The 13,085-nt window shown below is 41.0% G+C and overlaps 1 pseudogene across 1 annotated transcript in view; it reads left to right on the top strand.

Moving 5' to 3' along the window:
• Nucleotides 1–673: 673 nt before the first annotated feature.
• The window catches only part of LOC308094215 (glypican-5-like), a 209,399-nt pseudogene continuing 196,987 nt past the window's right edge, over nucleotides 674–13,085 (top strand). Inside the window, exon 1 of the transcript XR_013935108.1 lies at nucleotides 674–1,108. The product of XR_013935108.1 is annotated as a glypican-5-like (transcript). The remainder of the gene's footprint in view (nucleotides 1,109–13,085) is intronic.

Below are 13,085 nucleotides of genomic sequence, written 5' to 3'. Positions count from 1 at the left end.
AAATAACATTTTGAACACAGGCCTTTTGCTTGTAACAGAGCATTTTAATATTGAGGTAATGCTACTTTTACTAAGTAAAATATCTGAGTAGCCTACTTCTTCCACCACTGACTATGTCTCTCTGTATAAGACATGGGTTGGGTAGACACATGGTAAATAGTTTAGTATCCTAATAGGATTATTTCACCCCTAATTGATTAATTGATCAGCCCGAGGGTTTAGTGTTTATACAGTCAATGGTTTATAGTCTATCTGTCACTGTGCACGTTGGTGTTGATGATGATAACTGATATCACCACCACTTTGCTTCAACAGAAAGGGAGGAGAGTGCGCACGCACGCACACACCACACCACACCACACCACACCACAAGTCTCTCTCTCTCGCGCGCGCACACACACACACACACACACACACACACACACACACACACACACACACACACACACACACACACACACACACACACACACTCGACCGCTGCAAGTGCTGAGCGTGGGACGCACAAATCTGAGCTGCTCTCTCTCTCCTCTCCCTCTCGCGCTCTCTCTCCCCTCTTTCTCTCTCCCTCTCTCTCTTCTCCCTCTCTCTCCCCCTCTGCCTCTCTCTCTCTCTCTCTCTGAAGACCCTTATCTCTACAGTGAGACGCTCTCACACACACACACACACACACACACACACACACACTCTCTCTCTCTCTCATCTCAACCAACAATGATGTGAAAACCGGACGGAAGGGAAACGCTAGTCAGATCAGATCAGATCAGATGTAGTAAAGTTGTCATCATCGCTTCATCGTAACGCCAGTGTCGATCGATCCTAAATCAAGCATCGATCCAGTGGCTCCTCCGACAACAAGCTCTCTATAGGCTGATCATCACAACGGATACCTGGAGGAGTGAGTGAGATGCAGGCAACATGTCCCGGGGAATAATAATATGCCCACGCGTGAACAACAACTCTGTAGGGTTCCTGTGGATCGTGTTGTTGGTGTTGGTGGTGAACGTGGTGGTCGCCGTGGACGCGTACAGCTGTCATGAAGTGAGGACCGCGTTCCAGCTGAGACAGATCGGTCCGTTACACCGCGTCCCGGAGACACCTGGCACAGGTGAGGTCAATCAAACAATTATATATAATAAAAAAAGAAATACATCTGTCACAGGTGAGAGGCAGTGGTGGGAAAAGTACTCTTTTGTTTTTTTACTCGTGTAAAATTATCAATTCTGCAATGTAGAAATACTCTGTTCCAAGAGTTTACAACATCTACTTGAGTAAAAGTACAAAAGTATCTATCAAAATGTACTTAAAGTACCAAAATAAAAGTAGAAATTACTCATGCAGAATGTCCCACTTCACACGTTTTCAAATGTATAAAAATCTTTTGAAAAATAGCCGATGTGCAAGCCCACAATGCCTTGCATTGTGAGCTTGTAGATCGGCTATTTTCAAATGGCCGAAATGTATGTAGGGTGGTTAATGTATGTTTGAGTGGTTAATGTATGTTTTGTTTTGTTTTGTAATAATCAAAATCCACAAAGTAACTAGTAACTCAAGTTTTCAAATAATTGTAGTGGAGTAAAAAGTATAACATTACCTCAATACCTCAAAACTGTACTTATAAGTACAGTACTTGAGTAAATGTACTTAGTTACTTTACTTTACTTTACTTAGTTACCACTGATGGTGGGCTTGTTGCACACTGTCTGGGGAATAAAATCAAAATAAAATTACGCAACTATCATAAGCAAATGTGGCTACAAATGAAAACAACTGACACATCGTTTTAAACAAGTAGCCTATATCTATGGCATGATCTAAAGACAATAGTTTTGGGATACATAGATATTATTTTGTCAACAGAGCAACTTTTCACCAGAAGCAGTGATGATTGATGAATGCTGATGATGGTGATGGTGGTTTTTGGCTGGTGACTGGTGGTCTGCCCCCTTGTCAGAAGCACACGTGGGTTGATAGTGTTACACATACACACACAGTCATGAGGAGGAGGCAGAGTAAACTATGGAGAAATAATTGGCTGGCTATTGTTATTGCCATTGTTCTTCTTGCTCTTCTGCTGTTGTAGTTTTATGTTGACACATAGCCTATACCAAGAGAAATGACCTGTTAGTGGTGAATAAAGCCTCTGTCTGAAGGCTAGTAGCCTACTGCAATGGTTCTCAAGCTTTTACATTTCAAGGTCTCCCCTTAACCCTGACAGTGTACAAATGGAACCAAATGGACCAGTTAGAGTCCATTTGTAGACTGTCAGAGTTACATACTTGCAAGGGTCAAATTAGACCCCCCTAAAGGAACCCACTGGCCTGCATGCAGTGAGTGTGACCTCCCTCCCCTCAACCATGTATTCACATTATTATAGCTTTTACATGGTGTTAGAGCAGCAGTTATCAAACTCTTTCCTGCCAATTAAGGACCCCCAAATTGATATGCATTTGGCCACGGACCCCCATCTGAAAAGGTTGTGTGCCAGGGGACCTCCAGAAGAGATTCAAAATTCTAAATGATTCAAAAGTTAAAATCTTTAATACATTTTTCAAACATTTTTCAAAAATAGCAGATGTGCCGCACTGTGAGCTTGTAGGCCTACTGAGCTTGTAAAAACACAATACAATAAAATAGCAACAGAAGAAAATCAAATTTTAGGCTACTACTCGGTTAGAAAAGTACTCATCTACACAAGAAAGATAATTAATGGGTTGACATTGCCTTCATAAAACATGTAAAATTTTCATGTAAATGTGCAAGAGGGCATAATGAATCAAGCTATTCCAAATTCTCCACATAACTCAGAAAAAAATTAATCTCTTCTACGGGCTTCCTTAAATCAGACCCTTTCTTTTTTTGTGTAAATCTTCAAAATTCCCCCGGTTCGCTGTGCCAACCAGCTGCTTACCAAGCAAGCATGCTCTTTGGAGAGATGAATTAATTATTTTGCTAATTTCCTTTGGCACAGAGTATACACACTCAACAAGGCTGCTGAGGCAGGGCTTTCTGAGCTGGTACAAGCTTATATAGAGAGCAACAGGCTGTCTCCTATGGTTCAATACAGTACAGTGTTTAAGGACCACAGATTGATGTTTGTCACTGTCAACCGGAAACCTTGTACAGTGGTGGAAAAAGTACTCAAGTAAAAGTATCAATACTGCCATGCAGAAACACACTCTGTTTACAAGTAAAAGTCCGGTAATCCAAATTTACTTGAGTAAAACTACAAAAGTATTGGCATCAAAATGAACTTAGATTTACCAAAAGTAAAAGTACACATTATGCAGAATGTCCCGTTTCACAAGTTATTATGTCTAAAATGTATTAAAATCTTTTGAGAATAGCGGATACAAGCTCACAACGCGTCGCTATTTTCAAATGGCGACGTGTTGCCCTACTCATACTACAGCGTCACACAAAAGCATCAAAAAGCAGATCTGCATGCTCGAAACTCGAAGTTCGAAAGCCCTTTTGAGCTTGTAGATCTGTTACTTTTAGATGCTTTTGAATTTGAATCCTGAAAAGTAACAGTTTTGGACATATGAGGTTTCCACCATGGAGATGCGAGGTTTCTGCCCGCCAGCGTCTTAGGTTTTGCTAATAATCATCGTCATCTACACCAGTGGTTCTCAAAGTGGGGTCACTCAGGTTTCCTTGACGTGGGGTTCCAAATGGACCTTTACAGGTCTCTAACTCTAACTCGAAATTAAAAGAGGTTTGAGAACCACTGATCTACACTGACTGTGTGTTGTGTGTAACATCACAGTGATTACTTTGAATGCTGTTGTAGTCGTTGTAAGTTCAGGGGCCATAGATGGCACGTTAGACTGTTACGCAGCAAGCCCTGTTTTTATGGGTCTCAAGGGTCTCCCCCCCCCAACCCCCCCCTTTCCAACAGTTTGTTATTTATTTTTAAATCTGACATTTTTAAAAGATTTTCAGAAATGGGGGGAAGGGGGGGGCGTTGCAAATGTTTTCAGAGATAGTTGATCTACAAGCTCACAACGCGCTGCGGCACATTTGCGTCGACAATCCTGTCCCATTTGGGTCGCAACTCGCGATGTGTCGCATCACAACACGTTGCTTAATCCTCTAAGACCTGAAGCCGATTCTACAAATGTCTCCTAAATCCCAACAGTATTCAGAAAAAAAAACGTATGTTTCTATATCAGTGGTGCTCCAACTTTTTCATGTCAAGGACCCTCAAAATAATATGCATTTGACCGCGGACCCCCATCTCAAAATATTTTGTTCCAGGGACCCCCAGAAGCAAAGATTTGAGTTAAAAATGTTTGCTTTAAAACAATATATGTTCAAAGATTTGAAAAAATGTTCACGATAAAACAAAAATAGCAGCTTGTATATCTGCTGTTTTTAAATAGCCAAAGTGTAAAATAATGCTTTTTTGGCTCAAATCAAAAAGTGACACAGATGCGTTTCAGGTCTAAATGGGTTAAGTGGGTCATTCATAATGTATGTGTGTGTATGTTTGGGAACCCCATTACTCTATGTCTCGTTCAACAAAATGGTCATTTATAAGTTATTTACTTCTGCACCGTGACAGTGAGGAAACGCTCCTGGGATGCATTTGTTCCAAGTCTGGTTTAAGGGCAAAAAAGACAAACATCTTAGAGCTGGTTTGGGCTTCAGTTCAGCTATGTTTTCCTCAAAATGTGTTCTGTAAGCATAATAAGGCAATTTTCATCACTTTGGATTTGTTATGCCACTTTACATGCCTGTGGTGCTGTTTAGAATTCCCTACACTAAACTCTTAGATGGCTGCTCCATTTCTGTCTTCTTTCGCAAACCTTTTTTTTTTTAGTAATTTTTTTCTGCATTCCTGCTTTATTTCTGATACTGACAGTAAACAAAGAGTCAAGGAGGGAGAGAGAGAAAGAGACAGACAGACAGACAGGCGGATAGAGAGACAGAGACGGATAGAGAGACAGACAGACGGATAGATAGAGAGACAGACAGATAGATAGACGGATAGAGAGACAGTCAGAGAGAGACCGAGGAAAACGAGAGAAAGAGCCACAGATTGAGCTGCTGGAAGGACTATAGCCAGTGGTGGACAGTAACTAAGTACATTTACTCAAGTACTGTACTTAACCCATTAAGACCTGAGGCGATTCTTAAAAATGTTTTCTAAATCCTAACAGTTTTTTGAAAAAAATCTGGAAAATATTTTTTCACGATTTTTCAAAAATAGCAGATCTACAAGCTCGTAGCGCGGCACTCGGTGCCGCGCTATGAGCTTGTATATCTGCTATTTTTGAATAGCCAAAGAAATCTAAAGTGACACAGATGCGTTCCAGGTATTAATGGGTTAAGTACACAGTATATCCATTTGTTTTATCATGTATACTTACTCCACTACAACTCAAGAGTCAAATATTAAACTTTTTTACTTCACTACAATTATTTGGAAACTTTAGTTACCATTTACTTTGCCGATTAAGATCGTTATTACAAAACATACAGGCCTGGGCCGTAGCGTGGCGGTCCAGGCACCCTAGGCTACAATGTCAGCCTGACAGCGCGTCGCGGGTTCGACTCCCGTCTCTCTCCCCATTTCCTGTCATTCTACTTTCCCTATCTCTCTCTAAATAAAGCATAAAAAAACAAATCTTTAAAAACAAAACAAAACAACAACAACATACAATTACCACTTAAGCCCTATTTTATACTTTGGCTGTTCGAAAATAGCCGATCTGCAAGTTCACAGTGCGTTGTGTGCAAATAGAATTTTGAAAAACATTGTGAAATGGGACTTTCTGCATTTTTGATTGATTGATTGAATACTTTATTAACAGTTTGCAATTAGTACAGAGGTACGATTTACAGTGATTGTTAAAAGGAAACCACAAAAAGTCCTATAAGACTTTTTGTGGTTTCCTTTTAACAATCATAAACGACAATGTAAACGACAATGTAAACAAGCCCCTGTTTACATTTTCGTCCTGAAATAATGAGCATATGAGTACTCTAAGTATATTTGAATGCAAATGCTTTCTACTTTCTACTCAAGTAAAATGCTGAAGGCCTTTTACTTGTAACTTGTATTTCTACCTTGTGGTGTTGCTACTTTTACCGAGGAGTACTTCCACCGCTGATTATAGTCTTGTTAATGTGGTATGCACTCTGGCCAGGCGAGAAACCACCAGGGTGGCCTTCCTTTCGCCCACATTTTAATTTGAAAGCAAATAACGTTCTGTGTATATTATTGCACCAATCATTATTAAGACCAACTGGGCAGCTCATCTGTTATTTCTCTTGACTGTGAGATAAGAGAATCCAGGCAAATTTGTGATTTGTGACTGACTACCTGCCACATCCTCTTGTCAATCTCATCGTATGTCAGTCAGTACAGCACACGCTCGGTATAGATCAGCTAGAACTTCTTTCCTTATCAAGGCAGACAGAATAAAATCTATTCTTACCGATCACAAGGTGTTTCAATCATATGAGCGTTGAGCATCCTGCATCCAGCATCAGCATCCATGTTGACATACTGTCTCCTTCCCATCTTTATTTCCATCAGAGACCATTAGTGTCCAGTAACTGGTTCAGTTTGACCCGTCCAGATGTCACACGTGTGTCATCATGTTTCGTCATTCTTAATATAGCAGTTCAAGCAGACAGTGATGAAGCAATTACCAGTCTGTAGATTGTCTGACCAGTAAAACATGTAAACACTCAAGCGTTTGAGTATTTACTCAAATACATTCATGCAATGTATACTATGAATCTCGCATATCACCGCATAGTATAGAAATTCCTTAACAAGGGTTTCCAGGGGGTCCCCAGGAAAATGAGGAACAGTTTAACCACTTATGCCCTATCTAAAAAAAAAATGCGAAAATTACAGACCTACTTAAGCTCACTCACAACGCATTGCATATTCGCAATGTTTTGTGAGATTGTAGATACAAAAACAGTGATATGACTTTTTTCCTATAACATTCCCAAAATGGGGACACCAAGTTGAAAGTGAATAAGTTCACTATCATTTTTACCAGCTAGAATGTATATGTGACTATATAAATGAATATTCAAAATCATAAGTTTCTCTCTCCCCACCCACAGTATAGATAGTTTATTCCGTACTCAATCTAATTTAACAGCTAAGATCTTCTCTCACGGCGGTCTCTGGCACCACAACCTTTCAAAATGGGGGTCCGAGGCCTAAAACATATCAATCTGGACCACACTGCTACATTTACTGTCACAGGCAGGAAGGCTGCAGCTGTAGTATCAGACGTGTCTGTCTCTGAAATACCGCAACGGGGAGAGAGAAGAGCAATAGATAGCCCGGCCGGGAAACATACCTTGTGGTCCATCCAAACCACTTGATATGTTTGTTTGGGGTTGGGTGGGGGGGGCGGCTGTCGCCGCTAGCAACAGAGCATGTCAATTCCAGTGCGAGAGGAGAGGGCTTACACCTCAGCGGAATGCTCCTCGCTCCTCTGTGAAGATGTCACCGGTCTCCGAACGGAAGCCTGTCCAAGCCCCCAGGGACCAGGGAGGGCTGGTTGAAGCAAAAGTTGGCAAAGGGGCCAACTCTGGTGCTTGGGCCCACACCCGGAAGAAGGTTCAGCACGGCTTGACCATTGGGCTCGACTCATGGAGGTAGTTTGTAGGCCCGTAACGATACAGTAACTGCATCGATGCATCGTTTTGAATTTTCAACGATCTACTATATCGATATGCAAACAGCTAAATATCGTATCGTTTGACTTTGAATCGTATCGAATCGTTTTGCAATGCAAATAATCGTATCGAATCGTTCTGCAATGCAAATAATCAATTATATCAATACTAAGTACTTTTAAGAAGAAGAAAAGAGAAAGAGGGGTTTATATCCAGTATCCAGGTATTTATTTTTCACACAGAATTTTTGGGTAAATAAATAGTTACTATATCGATTTTAAATCATTGAATCGAATCGTATCGTTCTAAATTAACCTGTCCTGTATCGTTCATGTATCGTATCGACTAAATCGCTGAATCGAAACGTATCGTATCGTTCTAAATTAACCTGTATCGTTCATGTATCGTATCGACAACCAAGTATCGTGATACGTATCGAATCGTTGTTCAAACGTATCGTTACACCCCTAGTAGTTTGTGACGTAGACCAGTAGTTCTCAAACGTTTTTGTGCCAGGGACCCCCAGAAGATTATTCAAAAATGTCCAAACATTTTCAATGTACAAGCTCACAGCGCGACATGAAGTGACAGCTTCTCATGTAGTTGATGTAGTTTAAGATATATTAGTCTATAGGGCTGATGTATTAACGTTGGAAAGAAGTTGTGAATAATGATGATTCTGATATTGTGCCAGGGGTTTATACGCACACACAAACACACACACACACACACACACACACACACACACACACACACACACACACACACACGCTGCTTTTTGGGTGTATTTATTCTCTCGATCAAACATCATTGCTTCAACTTTTTGGGTGTATTTATTCTCGATCAAACATCATTGCTTTCAAAAATACGCTCTTGAAAGTCTGAGACATTGTGTTGTTTTTGTCAGGAGAGGTTGTTTTGGGTCAGGAGCAATCTGTCTTCAAAGCACTGACCAGCGGATGGAGATTGAATGGGGGGGGGGGGGATATTTGCTGTGGGATATTTTGGTGTGTGTGTGTGTGTGTGTGTGTGTGTGTGTGTGTGTGTGTGTGTGTGTGTGTGTGTGTGTGTGTGTGTGTGTGTGTGTGTGTGTGTGTGTGTGTGTGTGTGTGTGTGTGTGTGTGTGTGTGTGTGTGTGTGTGTGTGTGTGTGTGTGTGTGTGTGTGTGTGTGTACTTAACTCTACTACGCTGCATCATTTCTCAGATCAAAAGCCAACCAAAGCAACTCTTGAGATTTCAAGTGGCCGAAACCTCGTCTCTCTCTCGCTCTCTCGCTCTCTCTCTCTCTCTCTCTCTTTTTTTTTCACAGGTCAATGTTTGTTTTAGGATACAGTACTGTGCTTCATTCATGTGGAGTGAACTGAGTTCTCAGTAAGGTACCCTAGGAGTGTGGCAGCAGGAAACTTAAAGGAATATGCCAATGTTTTTCCACACTATCTTATACCAGAAGGATTAACGACCAATATTAGTGTATTAGTACTAGTAAGTAGTAAGGGACAAAGACAGATAGACAGGTACAACATGTACTCTGACAATGGGTACAATGGGTACAGCCGGTATTGCGTAACCTGGTGGGGCATGCATTCCCAAATTGAACTGTTCCCAATTAGGTCGGGACTCGGTGCCAGGGGTGGAAAAAGTACTCAAATGTTTTACTCAAGTAAAAGTATCAATACTGCAATGTAGAAGTACTCTGTTACAGGTAAAAGTCCGGAATTCAAAATGTTACTTGAGTAAAAGTACAAAAGTATTGGCATCAAAATATACTTAAAGTACCAAAAGTAAAAGCACTCGAATTGACACGTTTTGAGCTTGTAGATCGGCTATTTTCAAATAGCCTATGTATAAAATAGGGCTATTGTGGTTCATTTATGTTTCATAATCTGAAAAGTAACTAGTAACTAAAGTTTTCAAATAATTGTAGTGGAGTAAAAGTAAAAGTATTGGAAATTGGAAATACTCAAGTAAAGTACAAATACCTCAACATTTTACTAAAGTACAGTACTTAAGTAAATGTACTTAGTTACTTTCCACCACTGGTCGGTGCACTGGTCTAGTTAATATAAACCTAAAACAGTTTTCAGCCAATATGTTGTTCTCCAAACACTCAATGCCAGCACATTAACTGCTTTAGGATGAACATGGACGTACTCATGTTGTGTTACATTTAATATGAGAGTTACAAATGCTCCAGGGGTGTGTGATACATGACCAAGCAAGTGCTCCGTATTGAGGTTATGAGCTGCCAATTTTCAGCTGCCAAATTTGGAGATGTATATCAATTAGAGTTGAGGCGGCGAGACGGTCCCATTCATAAACACACTCGTGCTACAGTTGGCCATTCCTGTAGCGTCCTCTGTTATATGTGGTCACCCCATTTATAGTGCAGATAAGCCCACATGTTTTTGAACAGCGCAGCGTCTGGCTGCATAATGTTCAGAACCCACTCCTATCCGGTCCTTAGAGCAAGATATGCCTTTAAAGTCAGTGGTGTAAAGTAACTAAGTACATTTACTCAAGTACTGTACTTAAGTACAATTTGGAGGTACGTTTACTTTACTGGAGTATTTCCAATTGTCTATACTTTTACTTCTACTCCACTACATCTCGGAGGCAAATATTGTACTTTTACTCCACTACAATTATTTGAAAACAGTTACTAGTTACTTTGCAGATATAAAAAAGCCCTGTTTTATATATAGGCTATTTGAAAATAGCCGATCTACAAGCTCTCAAAGCGTCTCGAGCTTGTAGATCTGCTATTTTCAAACATTTTAGTACTTTTACTTTTGGAACTTTAAGTATATTTTGATGCCAGTACTTTTGTACTTTTACTCAAGTAACATTTTGAACACAGGCCTTTTACTTGTAACAGAGTATTTCTACATTGCAATATTGATACTTTTACTTAAGTAAGTACTTGAGTATACTTTTCCCACCACTGTTTAAAGTGTGTCATAATAAACATTAAACTGGTTGATTGATCATGTTTATTCTAGTATGCGATTAACTGAGTGATTAAAAATCGATTTGGAAATGAGAGAGAACAGGCGACCTACCCAGTAAAATCCTCCTACTTTGAGAGTGTACAAGTGGAACAAAATGGACCCTTACAGGTCTATAAATCTATATGGAACCAAATGGACCCTTAGGGGTCGGTTTGGTTCCATTACTAATGGAGCCAAACTAAAACCAAATAAGGGTCTATTTGGTTCCATTTGTACATTCTCACACTCAACCACACTTTAAGACCTGGAACGCATCTGTGTCTCTTTAGATTTCTTTGGCTATTCAAAAATAGCAGATATACAAGCTCATAGCGCGGCACTGAGTGCCGCGCTATGAGCTTGTAGATCTGCTATCTTTGAAAAATATTGAATACTTTTTTTAAGATTTTTTCCCAAAAACTGTTATGATTTAGAAAACATTTTAAAGAATTGCCTCAGGTCTTAATGGGTTAAATGAACACTCAGGCCTTTACAGTGCACATATATATGTGTATAATACATAGGCAAGCAGGGTAACGTGTTAATAGCGAGGGAATGGGAACACAGCATGTTATCACATGTCACCACATCCTTAACTAGTCACAGCATCAAAAGCCTTTGGCAGGCTCTCAAAGCTCCAACATGCCCTTTGATTGGCTGCACTTATTTTAGTTCCCTTTTTAACTTGGCCTTTCTCACACAGAGGAAGCATACACATGGTGCAAATCTACTCTACGTGCACAGGACGGAGTGGTCTTCAAAAAGTCATTCCTCTAACACCGTAACACGTTTCCCATAAAGCAACCACACACACACAAAAAAAGAGCCACATACTGTATTTGAAAAATACGTCCTGGGGGTATCCAAAAATGCCTTCTTGGCTCTTTTTTTTGGTATATCTTAAAACATGAAATGGCACCAAAAAAACATCTTCCAGGAGTTCTACACATAAAATAGATGAAGTCGGACGCAGGCTTTCAGTTTGATCAGTGTGTCATTGCTTAGGATGAATTCACTTAGCTTGGACGTAGATGGTGATCACTTCTCAGCAGGTAACCGACCACTACGTTATATCGTTGTTGTCGGGCAGAAACCTCTCCATATTATTTGACCTTTTTTTGTGTTTTTTCCCCCGTAAATTAACGCCCTACTTGATCAGACTACAGTGTCACACAGAAGTAGCTAAAGTAGCAGATCCACACGAGCTTGTAGATCCGCTACTTTTGATCAGGGGTCTTCAACACGGGGTCCGGGACCCCTCTGGGGTCCTCAGAGCTACTACAGGGGGGCCGCCAAATCTTTGTGTGGTAGGGACTTTTATTTTATTTTAATACACTAACCACTTGAACCCTAGCATCCCTATTCTGAGGGGAACATCAGCCGAAAATAGCAGATCTATAAGCACACAACGCCGCTTGTAGATCAGCTATTTTCGGCAAAGAGGTTTGGTGTAGACTCTAGGGGAAAAAAAAGAGCACAACGGTCAAATTTACAAAGCATTGAGGGTTTAAGTGATTAAATGTCTGAAAACACACATTTTAACATGAATACAATATGTTATGGGGGCGGTCCCTGCTTCATCTCTCTCTCAGCTAGGGGGGTGCTTTGGCCTGAAAAACGTTGAAGACCCCCTGCAGTAGATACACTGAACTGCCTGCCCCCCCCCCTCGAATGCTCCGTCTCCTGTATCCCACTCCGGTCACTCAGGCCTATTTAGTGTGTTTGTCCCCTGTCTGGGAGCTGCTTATTATGTCTGCAGTCCCCGGGATCTCTTATTGGATTTCAGTTTAGGCACTATCTTGTGGTTCAGCCGTTAATTATGTGCCGGGCTTCGTTTTTGCCGGGGTGCAGAGAGAGGAGGGTTAGGGGTGCAGACAACAATTTTATGAGGTTAGCACTTAGCGGTAACTGCCAAGTGTATCACCCTACTTCCCATATAATATGACTATTTAAAATGTTCTTTCTGTGTGTGTGTGTGTGTGTGTGTGTGTGTGTGTGTGTGTGTGTGTGTGTGTGTACTTGCCCCAAGCAAAAGATGACAGACTTTGTCCCCCCCGTGCTCTAGGAATAGAGAGCAGACCTGATGTCTGTGGAGGAGTGGTCAGCAGATATTCTGGGAGGCCCAACAGAATTGCTCTCATGGTCAGATTGCCGCTTGTCTGGATAGTGACAGTGTTGAGTCCTGTGGTCATGTGGCCGTTGTATGGCCGTTCCCTGCTGCAGCAACCCCTTCACTGCCCTGTCTGTCACCTACCGTATACTGTCTAGTGGCCTCCTCCTCATCGTCCTCTGTCTTTTAACCACTTAACCCATTAAGACCTGGAACGCATCTGTGTTTATTTGAGCTAAAAAGCATTATTTTACACTTTGGCTATTCAAAAATAGCAGATATACAAGCTCATAGCGCGGCACCGAGTGCCGCGCTACGAGCTTGTAGATCT

This window comes from Gymnoscopelus braueri (genome assembly GCF_963280865.1).
Source record: "Gymnoscopelus braueri genome assembly, chromosome: 10".
Classification (NCBI taxonomy): Eukaryota; Metazoa; Chordata; class Actinopteri; order Myctophiformes; family Myctophidae; genus Gymnoscopelus; species Gymnoscopelus braueri.
The sequence above is the reverse complement of the archived record's forward strand: the minus strand, read 5'-3'. Positions and strand labels throughout refer to the sequence as shown.